Source organism: Vidua macroura, chromosome Z, assembly GCF_024509145.1.
Source record: "Vidua macroura isolate BioBank_ID:100142 chromosome Z, ASM2450914v1, whole genome shotgun sequence".
Taxonomy (NCBI): Eukaryota; Metazoa; Chordata; class Aves; order Passeriformes; family Viduidae; genus Vidua; species Vidua macroura.
The window spans coordinates 7,651,187-7,672,560 of NC_071611.1; the positions used below are offsets into that span (position 1 = coordinate 7,651,187).

General features: G+C 46.1%; 1 long non-coding RNA gene across 1 annotated transcript in view; it reads right to left on the reverse strand.

The window, feature by feature from the left end:
* Window positions 1–20,654, reverse strand: part of LOC128821715 (uncharacterized) — a 48,333-nt gene extending 27,679 nt beyond the window's left edge. Inside the window, exons 1-2 of the long non-coding RNA XR_008441215.1 lie at window positions 20,550–20,654; window positions 17,459–17,547 (exon numbers count right to left, since the gene is read on the reverse strand). This is a non-coding gene — a long non-coding RNA (uncharacterized LOC128821715). The remainder of the gene's footprint in view (window positions 1–17,458; window positions 17,548–20,549) is intronic.
* Between the last annotated feature and the right edge of the window lie 720 nt (window positions 20,655–21,374).

Genomic DNA, 21,374 nt, shown 5'->3' on the forward strand with positions numbered 1-21,374 from the left:
TATCCTCATCTGGAATAAAGAGGTCTAGCCTAAGAAAATGCACTTAAGCTTCAGGGTGTCTTTGAGATATGATCAGTCTGGAAGGCCTAAGTCTGATGGGGAAGTCTCCTCCTTATACTGCAGATGAAAGTTCAGAGCAGTCCGAGTGCTTGCCCAAAGCTACTCAGAGAGTCAGGAGCCCAAATGTCTTTTGTCTGACACCTGAGCCACCACACTGTTAGCTCTGAGTGTATTATGCCCATTCTCCTCTTCATTAATTGCTTCCCAACAACTCCTGGCTGTGGTGGAGTCAATTTGTGCAGCCTGAACATCACAACATGTCCTGCTGATTCCTGAGTGCTCTTGGGAGCATTCCTTGCTCTTGGTCACAGCCTTGCTTTTGGGGAGCAATATCCCTCCTTATTGCTTTCAGTCATCCCTTTGAGATTCTGCTAAGGCTCTTGCACTGTCAGGCTCTTGCACTTCAACCATTCAGAGAGAACAAACAAGTTAAATATAGACTTGTTTTTCAGAAGAATGATTTTACAGCCCTTTCTGTTCCCATCCCTCAAGCTCCTGGAACCATGTATTTCCAAAAGATCTCCAACAACTAGCTTTTAAATACTTAAAAATCATAACTGGGCCTAGATCTACAAAAATGAACCACATTTACTGGGTTGCCTTCTTACAAAAAGCAGATTCTTATCTTTGTGATAAGTGCACTTAACATCTTTGACTAAAAATTTTAGTCTTAAAAGGCAGATTTTATTACCGCAGCCTCTTGACAGAGCTGTTCCATAGCCATGAATTAATGTGGGTTATGTCCACATTGTAACACTAGCTTGATCATCAGACTTAAACCAACAGATTTAATGGCTTCAGAATAAATAGGACTAAACTGCTAACCAGAAATTAATTAAAAGGCAGGTGTTATGCCTCACTCTAGACCTGGATTCTGATTGTATGCTGTCTCTTCTGCCTGGAGGTCCTATGAGGAGACACACCAGTAGCCATAAACACTATTGACTTCAGGGTGTTGAACTTGAGGTTATGTCAGGGATCTTTAAAGGCAGGAACTTTCCTGGTCCCTGATGAAGGGAGAGTCAAAAAGCATATTTTAAACATCCAATCTGTCTTTTATTGTCCAAGAAGAAGCATAAATAAATAAATTATGAGTAACAGTTTCTTCCTGTTTTTGCATCTTTAGCTAAAGGGAGGTAGATTTCCATCTGAGCAACTCCACCCCGTCTGCATCTATTGTCTTATTTGTCCTGGCTCCCACACTCACTAATTTTACACTCTCTCACACTTTCTGCAGCATTGTATCTCCTTCCTTGGCCCTCTGTGTGTGGAACAACTGACCTCTCTTCATGGCAGAGAAACCAAATACCCCAGCTGCCCTTGCAAGGGCACCCACCAGAATAAAGGTGTCACTTGTGCTAGATTCAGTCCTAACAAGTGACATGCTTTTACCATTTCTCTGTTCCCCAACACAGATCTGCTCATGTGGGCAGACCAGACCTAGACACATTTTATCTAAAGACATCTGCAAACTGTCCTAGACTCCTTCATAAGCTAGAATCTTGCAAAAATCTGAAGCCCTGACAGGGAGCTCTGCTCTAGTTGGTTTCATGACACAGTGAAAGTTGTAAGGCAGATGCATACCACAATGAGGAAAAGAGAAGGGAAATGAAAGAGGACTTGTGAAGGTGAAGCCACTTAGCCCTCGTCTTCCACCATCTATCAGACCCCACAACTTGCTCCTCTCTGAGATTCCTACTGACTCTAATCAAGACTTCACATTGGAAAATGCCCTTGTGTCAGAAGGGACAGGACTGACAGCTGCCCTCGGGGCACCAGGTAGAAACACTCCCTTGTGTTCTGCAGGTTGGAGGAGGCCAGAGCAGAAAAGAAAATGTGTGGAGGTTTTTTTCCCAGTTCAAACTCCAGCAGCTCTTCCCACCACACTTGTACTGCTGGATCCTGTGTGGCAGTAATGGAATAAGAACAGTGGTTTCCAAAAAGATTTGAAACGTGGATCATAGGTTTCAACAAAAGGAATAATCAGCAAACATAGGGAATTCTCCTTAGGGAAAAAAATCTAAATCAGTAATGCAAGTGCAAGAGAGCCTATGTGCTACCAGAGGATATTGTGGATGTGTTTACTCATCACAAGAGACCAATTAGTTCATAGGAAGGCATTGCTGCCAATCAACTAATGTAATAATTGACTATATGCAAAAGACTAATTCATTTCAAATGCGATAAAAAGAGTTTGCTTAACCTAGCCATGAAGGTGTTTAAACTCACCCATTTAATTTCATAATCAGGACAGGCTCAAACAGAAGAAGCGAGTCAGTTACTATGTTTCATCTGACAGGTAATAATTTCTTATGATGTGTTGACTTAATTCTCTTGCAATCACATGAACATGCCCTTAATTAAGTACACAAAGGCAATCTGTCCTGACGAGCAGGGGAGAGAGGAAGTACAGTGAGAGATGACAGTGACAGCATCAGACACAGGCTGGTAACCTGGGAATCAGAAAGGAATTTTATAACAAATTGAAATGCTATCCTATGAGGAACAATGATCATGACAGTAAGGCCTGGAAAGACAAGGAAAAATTCAGGCTGAAAAACCTGTAAGGGTTAGAAACTAGTGAGATATATGAGGGGCTCTACAGAAAATGTTAAATGTTCTTGAATTACACTGGAAGTGGAAGATGAAGAAATGAAGATCTTCTCTCAGAAGGAAATGAGAACACACAGCAAGTGATCCTTTGTGCATGAGGAGGAGTGTGGCCAATGGTCAGGGGCGTTGATGCTTCCCTCCACTATGGCATGGTGAGGCCACATGTCAAGTGCTTTGTTCACTTCTGGGCTTCACTTAAAGAAAGACATGGAAGTACTGGAGAGAATCCAGTGAAGGGCTACAAAGATGGTGAGGGGACTGAGGCACCTCTCTTCTTATGAGGAATGGCTGAGGGGGCTGGACCTGTTTAGCCTGAAGAAGATGTTTACATCTCTCAGTATTTACAAATACCTTAAGGACAGCTAAAGGTGTCAGAGGATGAGGCCAGGCCCTTTCCAGTGGTGGGGTGAGTGTGTGACTGAGTGAAAGCTGGTACATCCCATACCATGCTCCAGGTGTAGGAAAAGGTTAAACTGGGACATATTACCAACAACAGAAAATGTTAAGGGCTGGGACAAGGGTCCAGAATGGAATAAATACAGGTTGGAGCCCAGTGGGCAGAATTTAATAAACCAGGGGTACTTAAGGAAACAGTCAGAGACACTTCAAACCCATTAGTAATTATCTTTGAGAACTCTTGGCATTCCCATAGGACAAGTGAAGGGTAAACACAACATCTATCTTTAAAATGCAGGCCCAGGAGGACACTGGGAATCCCAGCTCAGTCAAACCACCTTCTGTGCTGGGAAGGACCCATGCTTTCCCTGTTGACTGATCCATTTGTAAGTGCTGGGAACATAATGAGGTGATTGGTGCAGGTAAGATGGTTTGTTGAGGAGAAAACACATCAAAACAAACCTGCTTCCTGGCAGATCATCTTGTGGTCTGGGAGGAGGTGGGAGATGAGGTACCACTCTTGTCATTCTCTAGCATGAAATCATAATACAAAATCAGCAGAGTACAGCTGCAGTTCTGGTTAAAAGTAATTTGTTATTGGAAACTTTCTTCTGCAAAGTGTGCTCTCAAGTACAGGAACATCTCAGAAGGATGCACAGAGGGGCCAGGCTTGGGCATCATTTTGGTCTGTACTTTTACTCATTCTAAGGCAGAAAAAAAGGAGACTTACAGTAAGTCTGGGAGGGCTCCAGAAAACAGGCTCAGGTAGAATGCAAATTACTTTATTAAAAAAACTAAAAGTCTGTAATGCCATGGGGAAAAAAGGTGGCTATCATGTGGTTAGTAAGGACAGGAGAGACAGAAGTAGGTCATGAGAAGTAATTATTTTGCTTTTTCCATTGCTGATAGAGCTGTAGCTGGAATCCAGCATCCAACTGCCCTTACAAACCAGAGGGAGTCAGAACAGGAGAAGGGTTGGAGGTTTCCAGAGGAGAGTTTTGGTGTGAGTTCAACGTGTCTGGGGCACAGTTCCCAGCTGAAAGAAACTCAGCATGAAGACCACAAGCAGTGCACACAGCAGGGACCTGGGACAGAGTTGGGCAGCCACGTAAGCCTAAGAGAATGAGAGTCTTGCAGGAATCACCACAGTGCTGGTCCCAGGATTTGTGGAGTCCCAGTTCCAGCAAGTGCGGGTAAGACTGATCCCCTTTCCTAAGCCCACCCCAAGGTTTCATGCTCACATTCTTTGGGGTCTTTGCAAGCTTAGGGGAAAACAGCACTGTGTGTACAAGGCCTTTGCTTAGCTTTTCCCCACACAAACCTGGACTTCAGGGTGTCCTCCAGCCAGTATCCATCTATAGCATGAGCCTTTCTCCCTGTGCTTGGGCAAAATAAACCCAAGGAGTGGGAGGCACTGGCTGGAAACAGAAAGAGAACAGCAGGGGCTGGTGGAAAATCCACAGGAGCAAGACAAGTAGGGTAAAGGTGAACCTTCTCAGTCCAGTTCCCTGACTAATGCCCTGGGTGGCACAAGGCAGGTGAGTCAGCAAGGAGGGAGGGAAGCAGCACTCCTCTGCTCGAGCTAACCACAGGGTCCCTGGCCCCCTTGCCCCTCTAGTTCTGCTGCCAAACCCTGCTGGACACTCAGGATAGCTTGCTTGAAGGTATTTACCCCCTCCCCAGCACAGTGTCACCTCACCTTGTTCTCAGTCACTGCGCACCTAAGGGACCCCATCGACTCATGACATGAAAGCATTATTCATCAGCAGCTGGGAGAAAGGGAAGTTGAGGTTTACTTTCACAGGGAATTAATTTTTTTTTTTACTCCATTCCCTGCCCCGGGGGGTGTCTCTGCAGCTGGCAGTGAGTAGGATAAGCCAGGACCATCACGAAGGAATCACATCTTCCTAAATCTGAAGGATGCTTTCCCAGGTTAGCAATGCTCACCAGTCATGTTGGGCTGCTGCCACAATAGTTTGAAGGGATTCAGGTGGGCATGCAGGCAAAGAATGGATTCACACCAACATTTAGGGTCAAGCCTAGTGTCATCTGTCCACAACTTGAGCCATGTGAGTCACCCACCACTTCTCCACTTCTTTTACACAGCCTGCCCCCAAGCTGCTCCCCCACATCACTTACTGGTACAGCAGGGTCCTTTGGAGATGGGTTCATCTTTCAGCAAAGACCTCTCGGCTGCAACAGGGCACTCAGCACAGAGCTGTACAGTTTGCTCTGCCCCTGCTCATGAGGTGGAAGCAGTCAGTACCTCATCTCCATTACTCCTCACTCTTCCCCCAGTGTGCAAGCAGAGCTAGAGTGGGACATCTGCACCACAGCTCCCTGCACCTGAATTTGGACCTTCCTTCCTCATATTGCCTAAAAGTAGATGGGTTTTTTTTGTTAAACTGGAAGAGAAAAATCATCCCAACCCACCCATTTAGCATGGATGCTGGAATCTCTCCCAGGTATTGAGCTAATCAGATGCCCCCTAACTTTTTCCCTGTTCCCCTTGCCCAGACCAACATCTCTCTCCATGTCCTGCACAGAGGCAGGAGTTGGTGCTGCCAGCCCCAGAGTCCCCAGCAAACTGCTAATCACACACAGACACACAGACACACTCCATCAACACACCCAAACCCACACTCAGCCCTCTCAATTCCTCCTGCACAGAGACCCCTCCACTTCTCACACTTCCCAGGGGAGCCCACAGCACCTTGTCTCCAGCTCATTCCTACAGAGAGTGGCTCAGTGAGGTTCCCTGAGAACTCCCACCTCCATTGCACTGGGTCCACCAGGCCTGACACTCCCTGGGTCTCTGGTGCTAACACCTGGTGCTCTGGCTGATTCTCTTGAGACCAGTCTGTGCCCAGCTCAGAGGTACACACATGCTTGGGCACTGCTGGGAAAGGGTTAAAACCCCAGCCCTTGGATGTTGGAGGGGAATTTTGGAAACCACAAGGAATTCAAGCTGCTTTGTAGCAGGGTGTACAAGGAAACCCAGAGAACCACAGGCAGTTTGCTGTGTGGTTTAGGAAACTCTCAGCTAATTGCCACCTCCCGTCTGAGGTGGTGCTGGACTGTGTTGTAATTTAGATGTAAAACAAGATCAAGACATTCACCTGAACTCGATCAAGCCAGAAAATAGAATTTACATACAACTTATAAACCTGCTTTACAGAGGAGGTTGTAAAACCAGAGACCCTCTGGTCCAAAAGGCAAGGAGACAATGTCTTCTTATGGGAAAGCAACTCCTACGCATACAAGACATCAGATTTAGTGTAGACCCAACACACATGAGGAAAGCAAGGTTTGTGAGGTATTTATGTTATTCAATGAGAAATTATTGTGCAAGAAATACTATATATCTTGTTGGCTGGGAGCAAAGATGTAGGAGGGTGTTATTAGAGCCATTAGGGATGTTAGATATGTCATAAAAACACAAGCCTACATTCTGCTTGAGAAAGATGCTGGTTTGAGAAATATGTTGCTTAGAGAAAGGCAGCAGTGTAAGTAGAGACAAAAGGCACTGTAGACTTTGTGAAGTATGAAAAGTTTGTTGCTACAGAGTCACTTTCTATCCCACAAACATCTCAAGCTGATAGGTGTCTCAAAAGGTTTCTGTGGATGTTGGTTATCTTTCTGATTCAAGACTCTTTCTGATTCAAGGTTATTCCTTCATTGATTGTGATAACAAGCCTCTTTGAAGAAGTTTCGTGTGGATTTTCTTCACCTTAAACAAACCTTTGTGTAATTAATCCTTCACTTATTTTTTTGTATAAATCTGGGAAAGTTTATGTTTAATATTACAAACTCCCATATTGTTAGCATGGCAACTCACAAAATAGAGAGTATTTGCAAGAATCAGGAAATATTTGTTTGGCACACATAGACAAGCTCCTTAGGAAATTCAGAAAGACCAGAAGGATATGAGGAAGAAAAAGATAGTGGGATTTTTAAAAATAAATTAAGTGTCAAGACTTATTTCAAGGACTAATATAATTAAAAACAACTTTCATGCTGGAGGACTTTTATGCACATAGCAGAGTTTGTCCAGGTTATTTGGAACAAAATTTTTGTTTCTGCAAGACCCTGAATAACCTAAAATGGCATCTCACAGGTTGAAATTCATTCCGATAATTTCTCTACTTTAAAACAGGAGAAGCAAAAATAGTCTTTCTAAAAAGAGAAATCTTCCCAAATCTATAAGCTGAAAATTTCAACAAATGAACTCCACAAGAACACTGACTCATTGCAAGGGCACAGAGGCAACACAAACAGCCTGCTTCAGATCCAGACAAGTATAAAATAATTGCACTTTCTTTCTTATTTGGGTCTTTGTAAAGAAGTGATCATAAAAAAACCTCTGAACTGAACATGTAAATGTGTCCTCTATCCTCATCTCTCAGCACTCATCACACCCTCTCGGTAAACAACTTCAGCAAGACAAATAACTGAAATAAAAGAGTTTATCACATGGCACGATTGCCAGACTCAGCAAAGTTTGAGCAAAATGACATATCAGAGGCTTCTGTGTTCTGGGTGAGGCAAAGCATTTAAAACACTACCCACAAATCAGACTGTCACCTACATAGATGTTAATGGGCTTTTTAAACATTCTCATTAATTCAGCATATCCCTGTTAATCTCACAATTGGGACATTTTCCTCAAGATGAAACACAAACAAAATTACAATGAGAAAGAAACCCAGCAGGATTTGGTTGTGCTTTAGCTAGCTACTGAGGTCTCAAGACAAGTCTTTAGATGACTTATTCTGAATAATAGGCTTAGAGGATTTATTTGATTTCATAGAGCTTATTGATATCACCTGTGCTTGTCCATTCAGCCTCTGAGTTTTATCCTGGACATGCCCATAAGGATTCTCCAATAAGGGAATGGTGAAGCCTCCTATCTACTGCTGATACTTGCAGCTATTCTACTAATTTGGGCAAAAGGGTGAGCCCACTTAGAGCTGTAATCCCTGCAAGGCCTTTCTGCAAAGGGGTTGACAATAACATGAAACACACTTCATTATCTGCTTACTTTAACATCCTAAAAAATACCTTTGTCCCAAAAAACCCTGGGCAAAAACATGCAGGAAACCTGCTGGAGTGGAAAGCCCATCTCCACAAACCACAGTTAAAAGACAGTATGTTAGGAAAAACAAGGCAGTACATGTCAGTGGCCTGAGTGGTGCCCACGCTGAGGTGAGATGCTGGAAGCTAAAGTGGGTCAATGAGTTGTTGCATTCCAGAGACAATGGCTGCCCCACTTCTAAACCGTGCCCTGAATTACCAAAGCCTTCTGGCACATCAGTCCAGGGTTTCAGAGACAAGAAAATTTTAAAACTGAAAATGAGCTGCAATTAATGGAACTGGAATAGAACCAAAATAGCAAGACAAAATAAAGCCCATGCCCTTGCACTGAAATTACAGAGAACCTGGATCCACCCAGGTGAAGTGCAAATATCTCACCTCAACTGGATCATCCTCATTAAATCCCTGTCCTCAAAACACTTTCCAACTCCATAATCACTTCCACTCTTTCTTCTACCTTTCAGTGAGACCTCTCAGAAGCATGGCCTCTCTAAAAAAAGTACCCATACTGCAAGGCTTTATCCAGTTCCCAAACATACTCTGTGATTTTGTGATTCAGTGATCTCTCCTTGCTAGCAAATAGAAGAGGTATTATAGTGAGTAACTGCGGCTTTTGCTTTCTTCAAGCCACTGCAAGTATTTTTAGAGGAATCAGATCCTTGTCAAACAACAGCAGTAGCATCACAGCCAAGCTTCCTGGAATTACCTTTTGTCTTGCTACTACCAGGTAAAATTCAAGATAGTGCAGATTAGCAGAGAGGTGGATGACATTCGGGATGTTTGTCAGCATTGTGAAAAGTTAGGATCAAATCTGAGGCCACTGTATTTGCCTCCCAGAATCAACATGCCAGGTTTGTGATGCAGAATCATAGAAAAATGGAGCTGGGGATGTCTGCCTAGCAATTCATAGATACCTGAGGCTGGATTAGTGGATTAGTATTGCTCAATATACTTTTACTAATCCAGAAAAGGAAGTGAGCAGTTAGGTGACAACTCGATCATCGCTCACACCCTTCTTAACTGTGTTTATAAATATATTAAATAGCAATGCCCATAAATTAACACTAGTTAGTTACACAATTGTAGAGAACTGGGATGCAGAGTGACCTGGAGAGAGCCAAGAAGGGGTCAGCCCTAACCTTGTGATTACAGACAGATGTTTATCTAGCCTGTTCTTTGAGATTCCCATGCTGGGAATAGCAAGCCTACCCAGATCACACATTCCAGCCCCTAGAGATCCCACTATCCCTAGGACTTCCTCCATTGTAATTGCTACAATGCATTCTCCTAACTTCCTACCTCCACAACCAAGAGAACAGGTTCTTCCTTCTATTTTATGCATTTAAAATTTGGCATTGGGCCCCTTTCTCTCTTCTCTATGAAACAGGAGTGGTTCATTGTCTCTCACTTCAGTGTTGGGCCCTAAGTTCTTTTGCAGGGACAGAACTTTTTAGATATATTATATCTGTAGACAGCCCTAAGGCATATAGAAACTTGCTTTTCTTATTCACCTTTTCCAGACCATGTACAAATATACCAGAAGACAATAGGTCACAGTCTGGAAAACCCCTGCTCCAGACCCTGGTCCCAGCCATGGATCATGCTCCCTAGCCCTCCAGTCACTTTTGTTGTATTCTTCTGAACCCTCTCCCACTGGTACACAACCTTCCCAAAGGGCAGTGCCCAGAACTGGTCATATTACTGCCATGTAGGCATGATTCACACTAAAAAATCATTGAAACTATTTCATGCGTCCTACAAACAATGCCATTGTTTATACATCCCAGGGATTATTAAATTTTCCTTTCTTTTTTGCAACACCATGACTCTGTTGACTTATGGTCAGCTGATAACTGCTCCAGCCACCTGCAAAGCCCTTTCTGTAGAGCTGCTGCCTCCCCAGATGACTGCCTCTCCCTTGTTTGTACAAAGGACTATTCCTGCATCCACACCAAAATCTGCGCCATCCTTCTTGAAATATATCCCTTCTCTCTCGTCAGAGCTGACAAATACAGTGAGCAAAGAGCTGATGGGGTTTGGCACGTCACAGTGAGCAAGGAGGGACAGCATGTGGTCTGTAACACTGGGAAAAAAACTTCATATTGCAAACTGAAAAATAAAATATTTTAATTATTCAAAAGAGGCTTAGTTCAACCTCTCTGCTGAGAGACCTGACCACCACAGTAGTCAACTCACTGGCAACATCTGTTCCACCAGTGATCAGCCATATTGTTCATTTTTTAATCAAAAATCTCTGCTTCCAACCAAGAACTTCTCCCAACTCTTTCTGGTTCCTTGTTGATCTTCTGCAAGACGCAGCCCAAACAGCACATCTCTCAAAACAGTCTGGACAAATGAGGGTGGGATTGCAATGCTAGCCCACACAGCTCTGGTTACCATGGGTGAACAAGGAAGTTCAGGCAGGGATTCCCAGAACCAAAAGTGAAAAGTGTGGTTTCCCCTGTTCCAGAACCATACCCAGCACAAGCTGCCTCCCCACAAAAGCCTCCCCCTGACACAAAACCCGCTTGCACACCACATTTCATGTGTGGAGGAAAGCAAACCTGTGAGCTCCCAGCAAGGTAGAGCTTTAACATCTACCTGAGGCTTTACACCTCAGGTGTAAAAAATAGGTTGCAGCATCTCTCAAACAACAGTGACCAGGAAACCCATCAGAGTGCTCCTGGCCTTTCATATGCACCTTTGCCAAAGCTGAAATTCAAAGCAAAATAGCAGCAAGGAACAGGAGGATGGATGAAAGGGAAGTCAAGAGTTTTCTATAATATGTATGCTTTTACTTTTTTTTTATCAAAAGGATAAAGTCTGGAGGGCTTTGACTTCATAACTTTACTTTGAAATGTCCCATGGGCCAGAGGTGTGTGAGGTGTCTCATATAGGGTGGCCTTACAGACCCTGCTCCCCGGGGAGGGCAGGACACCCCACCTCTACAGGCGGTGAGGATAAGCCAAGAAGATCCATGAAGGATCTGGTAATGCCCATCTCATATAAATTGTCTTCTTTAAATTATGTTCATGCTAAAGAAAATTTTAACAGGCATCAAGCACCTCAGGTAGTTCAGATCACAGATGAAGACAAAGAAAGGGTCCATCGGGTTTTCTGCATATCCTCCTCCCTTAGTATCAGGATCTCCTAATCACTATAACCTCCCTTACTAATTAGACTTCAACTGACAAGATGAGAGAGTTGAGGCTGTTCAGTGTGGAGGAGAGAAGACTCTGAGGAGACCTTCCAGTACCTAGAGGGGCTTCAAGAGAGCTGGAGAGGGATTTTTAACAATGACATGGATAAATAAGATAAGGAGGAAGGGATATAAACTGACAGATGGCAGGTTTAGATTAGATATTTGGAATTCTTGTCTGTGAGAGTGGTTGGGAAGTGACACAGATTGCCCAGATAAGCTGTGAATTCTCCATCCCTAGAAGTGTTCAAGGCCAGGCTAGGTGGGATGACATTAGCTGGTTCACTGATGGCAGCAGTGTTGATATTAATCACTTGAATTTCCGTATCAGGTGGACCTTTGAGCAACCTGGTCTAGTGAAAGATATCCCTCTAAAGTCTCTTCCAACCCAAACCATTATATGATTCTATGACTGAGGTGTGGGTGCTTTAGCACCTAAGAGTCCTACAGCCTTCCCTGCTGTAGTTTATTGTGCAGGACACTGTTCACACACCCGGCAGTGCAGTCAGCCTCCCAGCTCACACACAGCCAGGTATCAGGTTCTCTTGCCATTGCGAAATACTTGTAGTTTAAAATACACAAAAGAATGTAAAATCCTGAGTTTTTCCACAAGCACAGCTTCTGTAGCATGAAAGAGCATGGCAAGGGCCCCAGGGCTCAGTGAGCCCCGCCTCACCAGGCTGTGCAAATCATGCCAGGCCAGAGCCATGCTTGCACCACATCCCTGGCAATCTCAGCAAGAACAACCCAACCTGTCCCATAACAGGAGGGGAGGAAGGCTGGAGAGGGTTGATGAGAGTACCTGTGAGGCCCTGGGATGCCACATCACCCCTGCTTGACCATCCCCTGGGAGAACTGGTGCACTGGCCACTCAATGAGCTAGCAGTGACAGTGAGCCAGAGAGGGCCCCACAGTTATTTTTCTTTCTTTTGGCATCACCAGAGGTTGTTTCCAGCCCATTAGCTGTCTATCACTGCCTAGGTGTGGATGATTCCACTCCTGGGACATAGATGAGGCCTCATTGATGGATTAACCACTTCAATAGGCAACATGAATGGCAGGCATGATTTGTGCGCTCAGCTGCCAGGAGGAATTGGATTTTAATCTCATGCTAATATGGATCATATCCTCAGCTCACAGCCTGAATCACATCCTCATCTCACATTCCTGACCCACCTTCTAGCACAATCCAGCCTCACTGGCAAGGAAATGGTGAGGGCTATTTCAAGAACATTGGGTACAGCAAAGGGGGAGCTGTGCCTGAGAGTCCCATTATAACTGCTGGGACATGGGTGCAGCTAAGCCCCCTTTAAACCTGGCCCACAGAAGGAAAATCTTAAACCCTGCCTTCTTTCTTTTTAAGGAGTTTGGAGAGAGCTTTCTGGAGATAGATATGGACAAAGAGCCACCAACCACAGCTGCATGCATTTGCTTTTCCTGGCCCCCTAAAAACACACTCCCCCAGAAACAGCAAACCCATCCACATAACAGGAATCAGGTCTGGTCCTTGATTTGGTGAGTGCCCTGCAAATAAATTACATAAGAAATCTCTGATTACATAAAGTGCATTGCACAATGCATTATATAAAACTCAGGTCATGGCTTAATCAACCAGCACTCAGCTCTCTTACATCAAAAAAAAAAATTAATCTGAGGAGCAGCAAGGAAGGAGGAGGAAGAGGAGGCTGCTCTCCATCTCTTAAGGAGGCATCTGGCATGCACATGGCACACATGCCAACTGAGCACACCTCCATCCCCAAGCCAGCCCAAAGGAGCAGCTTCCAGCCAAACTCTAGCTTTTGGCTCAAAGGCCACCTGGAGGGTATCTGAACAGGGCAGGAGATTTATGCATCCCTCAGAAAACAGACCCATAATCACAACCACCTCACCATTAATCTTGTCTGGCTCTAATGGGATTGCCCAGAGGCACAGGGTGTCTATCAACCACTGTAATGCACCTTGGAGGAGAGAAATGAGAAACTCCTCATGAATTCATTGCTCAAAAAGACCTGGTTTTCTTTTCTGACACTTCTTGATTTCAAATCAGCAGGAAATAGCCAAGGGAAATGTTTCAATGTTGACAGTGATAGAGGAAGTTTCACAGCAGCAGATAGAATCCAAAACAAACTGGGAATTCTGTGCTGAATCTGGTGTTAGAGGTGCCCTTAAGATACATAACAGAAGCCAAAGGTCCCACTTCTCTGCTCTAATATACAGGTTTTTCATAAAGAAGAATTTGGGTCTCATAGTTTTAAAGCCCAAGAGTGACATTAAATTAGTCACAGGATTTCCAATCAATCCATCACAAGGCTGGCAGGTGGGACCTGCTCCTTCTCTAGGAAAACTTTGCTCTTAGAGAACCCTGAGGCTACCTGTGGCTTTAATACAGCTCTTTCAATCAGTTTCAACAGGTCTTATACAGGATTTTGAGCATGCAAGCACTTCAGGGTAAGAAATAGCTGCAAAACTTCCCACCATGTCTTGCAGAATCAGATCGAATCAGCAGGGGCATCAGTGAAAATAATTTTAACTACTGCAGGTTTCAGTGATAATAGCATCCATTAAATAGGAAAAGCAATAAATCTATAGGGAACATATGCTGAAAATAAATGGTGAGGTTTCAGCCATGCTTTGAAGTAGCATGGAATGACCCAGAGGTAAAGAGGTGCTGGAAACTGCTTGGTCCATTGTTCCAGACAGGCAGAGAACTTTTGTGTACCAGCAGAGAGGCAGAAAGCTGCAAGAAGAGAAAGGTCCTCTTTGATGGTTAATTTTGCAGCTGGGCTGTTTCATGGAAGGTGAAATTCTGAAAGGAGAGATGGGGATGCAGGAAACAGCAAGGGCAGTGCAGAGAAATCCTCACGGGATATTTCTGAGCCTTGGAGGCAGATGGTTTCTAATAGCTCTTCCCATGAGAATAACCATAAAGGAACCTAAGAGGAGATAGGATTTTGTGTTCTGTCCTTTTTCCCTTTGGTCACAGGAGCACCACCTGTCACCAGGGGATACAAGAGGTGGGCCAATTGGATGACATACAGAGATAGGGGTTTAACACCTCCCTGGCACTTCCCAACACAGCTGTCAGCACATTTAGGGGGAAAAAAGCAACAAAACAAACCAGAATCTTGACACGTGCAGTAAAATCCAAAGGGAAATCATGAGAGGCAAGAAGGGAGCCAGAGCACATTCCCTGTGACCAGCCGTTCCCAGGGAAGGAATTCCCACCATGTCTTCTGCAGAAAAGAATGAGTCAAGGAGAAGTTACCACTGACACGACGGGGCATGCAGGTGTGCACAGGGAGACAGCTTTCCTCCTTTGGTGATGGCAGTGGGGAGCATTACTCAGGAGAGCTTTCTTGCAGCCAAGATCTCCACAGGTGAGATCAAACAGGTCTTCAGGAGTCAAGGATTCTGCAGACAGATCAACATACTGAAGCCTGGATGTGGCATTCGGAGAAATTCAAACACTTAGAGCCTGCCTGTGCTCAAAAACCACGGCAATAGCAATGGGTTTGGGTTGGAGGAAGAGGATAGGGAGTTACTCCTAGCTACTTGTTCCACCTCTCCTCCTTTTCTTCCAAAAATGGTGTTATCTAGGGGTTATTCAGTACACAAAGGCTCTCTGTGCCAAGGCTAGATTTCTGAGTCACTAGATGAAAAGCAAACCTATGCTACCGAGGAGACAATGCCTGTAATGCAAGAGTGAGAGGGCTCTTACACAAGGCACTAGGTCCCTGATGATCACTGCCCCACACCTGGCCAAAAGCTGTAGGCTTTAGTGCTCCACGTAAAATTCCCTGGGTAGACACAAGATGCCAACCCATGGGCTGCTCAGGCTGGCTACACCTCCTGTTTGTCCAGTTGTGAAACTGGTTCTGCAGCGTGACCAGGGAAACCTGGCCCCAGCAATGCCTGCACCAAATCCTCCCTTTGTGTGAAACAGCATTGAATAGGTGCCTCCAGTCAGGCTTTCTCCAAAGTGTCTCTGCCACCCACATCTCTGTCCCACACAAACTGTGTGTTCAGGGGATCCCAAATAATCCCCAGCACAAACAGACTTTGCACTGTGGCCTGGGGAGATATTCACTCACAGAGTTCTCAGTAAGATCAGGCTTTGCAGCTTGTATTAACACAAAGGTCCCATCAAAGCCAAGTGAAAGAAAACAGAATTTGACTACAAGGTATCCTAGTTGGTTCTGGCAACCTTTAGCTACGGTCAGGCAGTCCAGAATCATGTTTGATGCACAGGCTGATGGCTCACTGTGGGTTGTAGCACAGGATTGCTCTGATGCAAAAGGGAGGTGAGATCCTCTGGCTGCAGAGCAGCCCTCCGTGGGCCATGCAGCACCGAGGAATTCCCAGGTCAGGGAATGGATGGGGATGAATACACTTTGCACCAAAGAATGAGGCTCAGAGAAGAAGTCTGCTTAATCTCAAACCATGTGCCAAAGCCAAGTCACAGAAAACACTAATAGCATGTTCCTGTCCAAGAAACAGCTGTGTTGGTACAAGGTAGGCACTGCACAGTTAGGGTTCCTGGCAGCACACTGGTCCATCAGGCAAACGCTCAAAGTTTTGTCAGGCCTCAGATCCAGTGCAGGGGAGTCAGCACTGACCTTCTTCAGCCTGTGGTCTTCACCCAGCGACCAGGGGACTCCATACTCAAATCCCTTCTCTCCCCCAAGAAATGAGACACAGAACTGAAGTGATCGACCCCCAGGCTAACAGCCCCTGTGAGTGTCAGAGAGACACAGGTGAGATATCCATATCTCCCCTTCGGAAACCTCCCTCACTTTGCACAAAATAATCTGAAAGAGAACACACAGATCACTTCCACCGAGGGCATGGCAGAGGGCTTTCAGCAGGAGAGCTGGCAAGAGCCCTTCACCTCAGTGCCTTCCCACTTAAGCATACATGAAAGGCTTGTGTTCTGGCCTCTGTAGTGGGAAGGGAGCCAGACCTGGATCTCCTGAAACCTCAGGACAGAGAGGTGAAAAGGTAGAAAATAGGAAGATAGCTAGGAAAGGAAGCCAGCAGTAAGCACACAGACCAGGACTACATACCTTCCCCTGGCTGGAACAAAAAGGGATAGAAATTGTGCGTATTTGGTTTAAAGAGCTGTATTCTCAGCCTGCAGTATTTTGGGAAGGTGAAGGATTCCCCTGCTGTGCAGTGTACAGAGTCCAGGATTAAGAACCTGGCTCTTCCTCCTCTTGCTTTTGGTGTCTAATGCCTGGCTAAGGAATGGCAGTGGAAAGTGATACATGTATATAGAGTGAGACAGGTATCAGAGACATTCAGAGTGATAGCTACCACCGGACTTAATTATACAGGCAGCATTGTATATTTTTGGCCACAGTAAAATATTTGCCAGCACTTTTCCATCATATTTGTTAGTTGCCATGAAACTTAAGGTGTTTTCAGGATCTGATAAATATGCACTAGATCAGACACAGCACGAAGCTGTGACAGAAACTATCTGTACCACGGGAAAGGAGGGATCCCAAGTGACTTGCACTGAGGAAGAGCTGGTCTGCCTGGCTCAACTCAGCCAGCAGACCTCTGATTTTTGTGACACTCTGCTTCTCAAAAGCTCTATCTTAGAAGAGATCCATTGCTCGAGGAAGACCCTTTGCAAACCAGGTTGCAGGTCAGGTTTTGGCCAGAGCAGAAGCAGCAATGTTGACCCAGAGCTCAGGTGAGAAGTGCTGCAGAGCCAGCCTGGTGATGCTCTGTGCATGACTTGAGACAGAGAAGGCTTTTCTGCACCGCCTTCCCTTGCTGCTTTCCATCTACAGCATGGGAGAAACAGCAGCACAGTGCTAAGGGCAGGAGGAAGCAGGTTGTCAAGCAGCTCAGTAAGTGGGCCTCTTCTTTGTGATCCTTTTCAAACTCTTTTCAGCCTTTTACCATTTTAATTCTATTGCTTATCTGCTGGGAGAGCTTTGGGGCACCACTTGTTGCCCAGCCACCTCCTTATCTTCCTGTCTATGACCTCTTTTTTCAAGGGCAATGAAACAAGTCAAGGCAAGGGAAGCTGACATCTTGGAGGCACGGACAGAGTACAGACCATGGAAGTAATATGGGAACACTCACCTTCTTGACCTTGGGTCACCCAAGCACACCTTGCATCTTCAGCTGCTGCTGCATACTCTCCTCTCTCTGCTTGTGGGGGTTGGCTCCATCTCACATCAAGATCAGTGATTAAAGCAGGGAATAAATAAATACAGTAAATTGAGAAAGATCAGCTCATCAGGCCAAGTGTAAATGCTACAGAGTCATCCAGAAAGCATTCTGTGCAAACAGGAACTGATAGAGATCCTCTTCCAGGGGCTGAGCTTGTTCATAACTGATGGATCCCTTGGCCAAAACCACCTCCTGCATATCTGGGTGTGAGCTCTGCTATCTGCTGCTGCATCATGCACAGCCCAGATCTCTCCTGGGCCAAGGGCAATTCTCAAATTGGAGAGAATGGAAGCATCAACAGGAGCAGATCTATTGTCCTCATTGGCCCATCCTGTCAGGAGGCATTTCAGGATGAAAGTGAGGGAAGAAACACGTCTTTTTATCTTGTCACATTCTTGCATATGGAAGGGAATAACTGAATCCCTGTGGCAAGTTCTGCCTAGCAGAGCAAGCCCAGCTGCAGAACCTCACACTGCAGCCCACATAAACATCACCTTGGAAAGATCTCTTGGGAGTCACAGCACAAAACAGCTCTGTGCCTGGCAACAACTACAAGAGTGGAAAAAAACCCTCACTGTGGAGCCTGGATCTCAAGGCACTGTAACGCAATAAGTCTCACCAACTCATTTCCTTATGCTGGGGAGGCTGCACCGTGGGAAGCCACCTGAATCCTCTCACAGGAAGTGCTATGATGGGGAGGACGCTCAGCAAATCAAGTAGTACCACATCTCACCTGCACTGCACAGGCCATTGTTGAAAAAAAGGATATCTTAGGAACCCTCAAGGAGGGGTAATGAGGCAAGACAGCAGCAGGATGAAGCAATGACTTGGGCAGCAAAAGACATGAGCAGGAAAACCTGCTCTTGGGTCAGATTTTTTAGTCCAGGCCAGATCACTCTTCTTTATCCCATTCCTGTCATTATTGCTGCTGACCTTTCAGAGCAAACTCTGACATCCAAAGACTTGCAAGGCAGATGGACAGTAACTATCAAAGCTGACCACTGGCATCACTCAGGCTGAAGAGCTCCACACCCTGTGTGTCTGCTTTGCATCACCAGCTTGTGGTAACAGAGGGGCTACAGGAGCGGCTTCTATGAGAAGCTTCTGGAAGCTTCCCCCATGTCTGGTAGAGCCAATGCCAGGCAGTTCCAGGGTGGACCCAGCACTGGGCAAGGCTGGGCCAGTCAGGAATGACAGTAATGCCTTTGTGATAACATACTTAAGAAGGAAAAAAAAAAGTTATTGTGCAGATTGTGCATCCAGAGAAGAGCAGAGTGAGAACACGTGCAAGGAGCAGCCCTGCAGACAGCCAGGGCAGTGCAGAAGGAGGGGCAGGAGCTGCTCCAGGCTCTGGAGCTCAGATTCCCCTGCAGCCCCTGGAGCAGCCCATGGTGAGGCAGCTGTGCCCCTGCAGCCCAGGGAGGACACGGGGGAGCAGAGATCCACCTGCAGCCCCTGGGGGAGCCCAGGCTGGAGCAGGCGGATGCCTGACAGAGTGCTGTGACCCCATGGGAAGCCTGTGCTGGAGCAGGATCCTGACAGGACCTGAAGACCTGTGGAGAGAGGAGCCCAGGCTGCTGGTAGAACTCCCCCATGGGGGACCCATAGTGGAGCAGTCTCTTCCTGAAGGATTGCAGCCATAGAAGACTGAGCCACAGCCATGAGATGGACTCACACTAGAGATGTTTGTGGAGAACTGTCTCCTGTGGGAAGGTCCCCATGCTAGAGCAGGGGAAGGACTCCTCTCAGGAGCAGCAGCAGGAACAATGTGTGATGAACTGACCATAATTCCCATTCCGATCGCCCTGTGGCACTGGGAGGAGGTAAAGCTGGGAAAGAAGGAGGGGTGGATGGAAAGTAGTTTTAAGATTTATTTTACTTCTCATTATTCTGCTCTGATTTTGATCAGTAATAAATTCAATTAACATTTTCAGTTTGAGTCTGTTTTGCCCATGACAGTATTTGATGAATGATCTCTCTGGGTCCTTATCTCGGCTAATGAACTTTTGTTATATTTTCTCTTGTCCAGCTAAGCAGTGACAGAGCAGCTTTGGTGGATGCCTGGCATCCAGCCAGGGTCAACCCACCACCCCCTGCAGTTCCCAGCCTAAGCCTGGCCATCCTCATGGCAAGGATTTGGTGAGCTCCTTGGCAAGGCAGTAGTGTGCTCACCACCTCGGAAAGACACCCAAAGAGCTTTTGCTGGCCAGGGTCTGCCTGTGGATGTTCACAGCCCTGAGGGATGGCCCAACAAACCCTGACTCCCTGCCTTTGTTCCTTTAGGATTCTGTACTTTTCCCTGCTGCTGTCATCTTGACCATCTCACCTCTGTCCGCAGTCTTTCCTTTCCCAGCACAGCCATTCCTCACAGTACATGGGCAGGGTATGGCAGGACCACAGCTGGGATTTCAGCCTCAGGGAGGTGGGGCCTGGGAGCAGGGGATTACCCAGTAATGGAGTTACAGAGAGATGGGGTGAGGGTGGAGAGGAGGGGTAGGAGGGATGGCTTCCTCGTGCCTTTTCCTTGAGCTCTTCCACCTCACACAGAAAAGAAAAAAAAAAAAAAAAGTCCCTTGAGCCACAAACACATAATAGTGAGCACAGCTCCATCATGAGTCATCTCTGCTTTGAAACAGGACAGGAGGGCTGAAGTTTCCCACGACTTGAACACGGAGGACAGTCTGGCATTGGCACTCTGTATCAGGGGAGCATCTCCCACAGGGTCAGAGACACACAACCCAAGCCAAAGCTCAGCCTGAGAGTAGCAAACATCATGATACATGGTTCTCAGCTGCTTGTCTTCTATGACATTCAACAGGATCCCTTTTAAGCCTTGTGGAAGCTGTCCCTGCCTGTGGTAGATCACCTAGGAAACAAGATGATCTTTCAGGTCCTTCCAATCAAACCATTCTGTTTGAAATCCCAGCTTAATGGAGTCAGGTTAAATTTCCCTGCAGAGCCAGGATCCAGCCTGTGTATAGAGAGCACAGCCAGTACCTACCTGACTAGCCACTGGAGATGGGATGTGTTACTGCTGAAATCCCAAGATGAATACAGGAACTTCTCACACTGGTGCCACAATCCCACTGGAAAGACTAAAGGCAAATCTACCCTTGGATCATCCTGTGTGCTTTATGATGCCATAGAGAGGGCAGCATGAGAAGCTTCCACCTGCTTTGACCTTTCCCACATATCCCTGTGTGTCCCTGGAGATGCAACATGGCACAGAAGCAGCAGTAGGGATGACAGTGCTTGTGGAATGCTGTAGATTCAGGATCCCAGCTCAAGCCTCTCCCTCCCACCCCAGAACCAGATGGTGGTCACCCAGCCACCCTAGGAGCAAGTCAATGCTGCCCTCCAGCCCTCCCAGCTGGTTTGCCAGATGCATGAGCTGAAGGCATAAGCTGAACAAGTAGAGCTTGTGCAGGGAGTTTCCCTCTGAGGGATTTTTTAGCCCTTTTTGGGGTAACACAGGTTCAGGCTGCCCTAGTGGGCAGTGCAAGAGTAACCCCAAGCCCGAGGTTTTCACTGAATATGGGTACACTGTTGAAGAAAGCATGGAGGCAGCTTGGGCAAAGCAGAGGGCAGTGCAAGCCCTAAGCTCCTCGCAGTGCTACATCCATGCCCATCTACCTCCCAGGTTAGCTATTTTTGTTGACAGTGAACACAGCCAGGTCCTGTCTTCTCCAGAACTCTGTGTGGGTGATCCCCAAACAGACCTCAGATTCTCTGGCATCAGTTGCAACATTCCTGCTGTGCACACTGAGCTCTACCTCAGCAATGTTCAAAACCTCAGAAAAACAAATTTTTGCTCTCAGGATCCCCA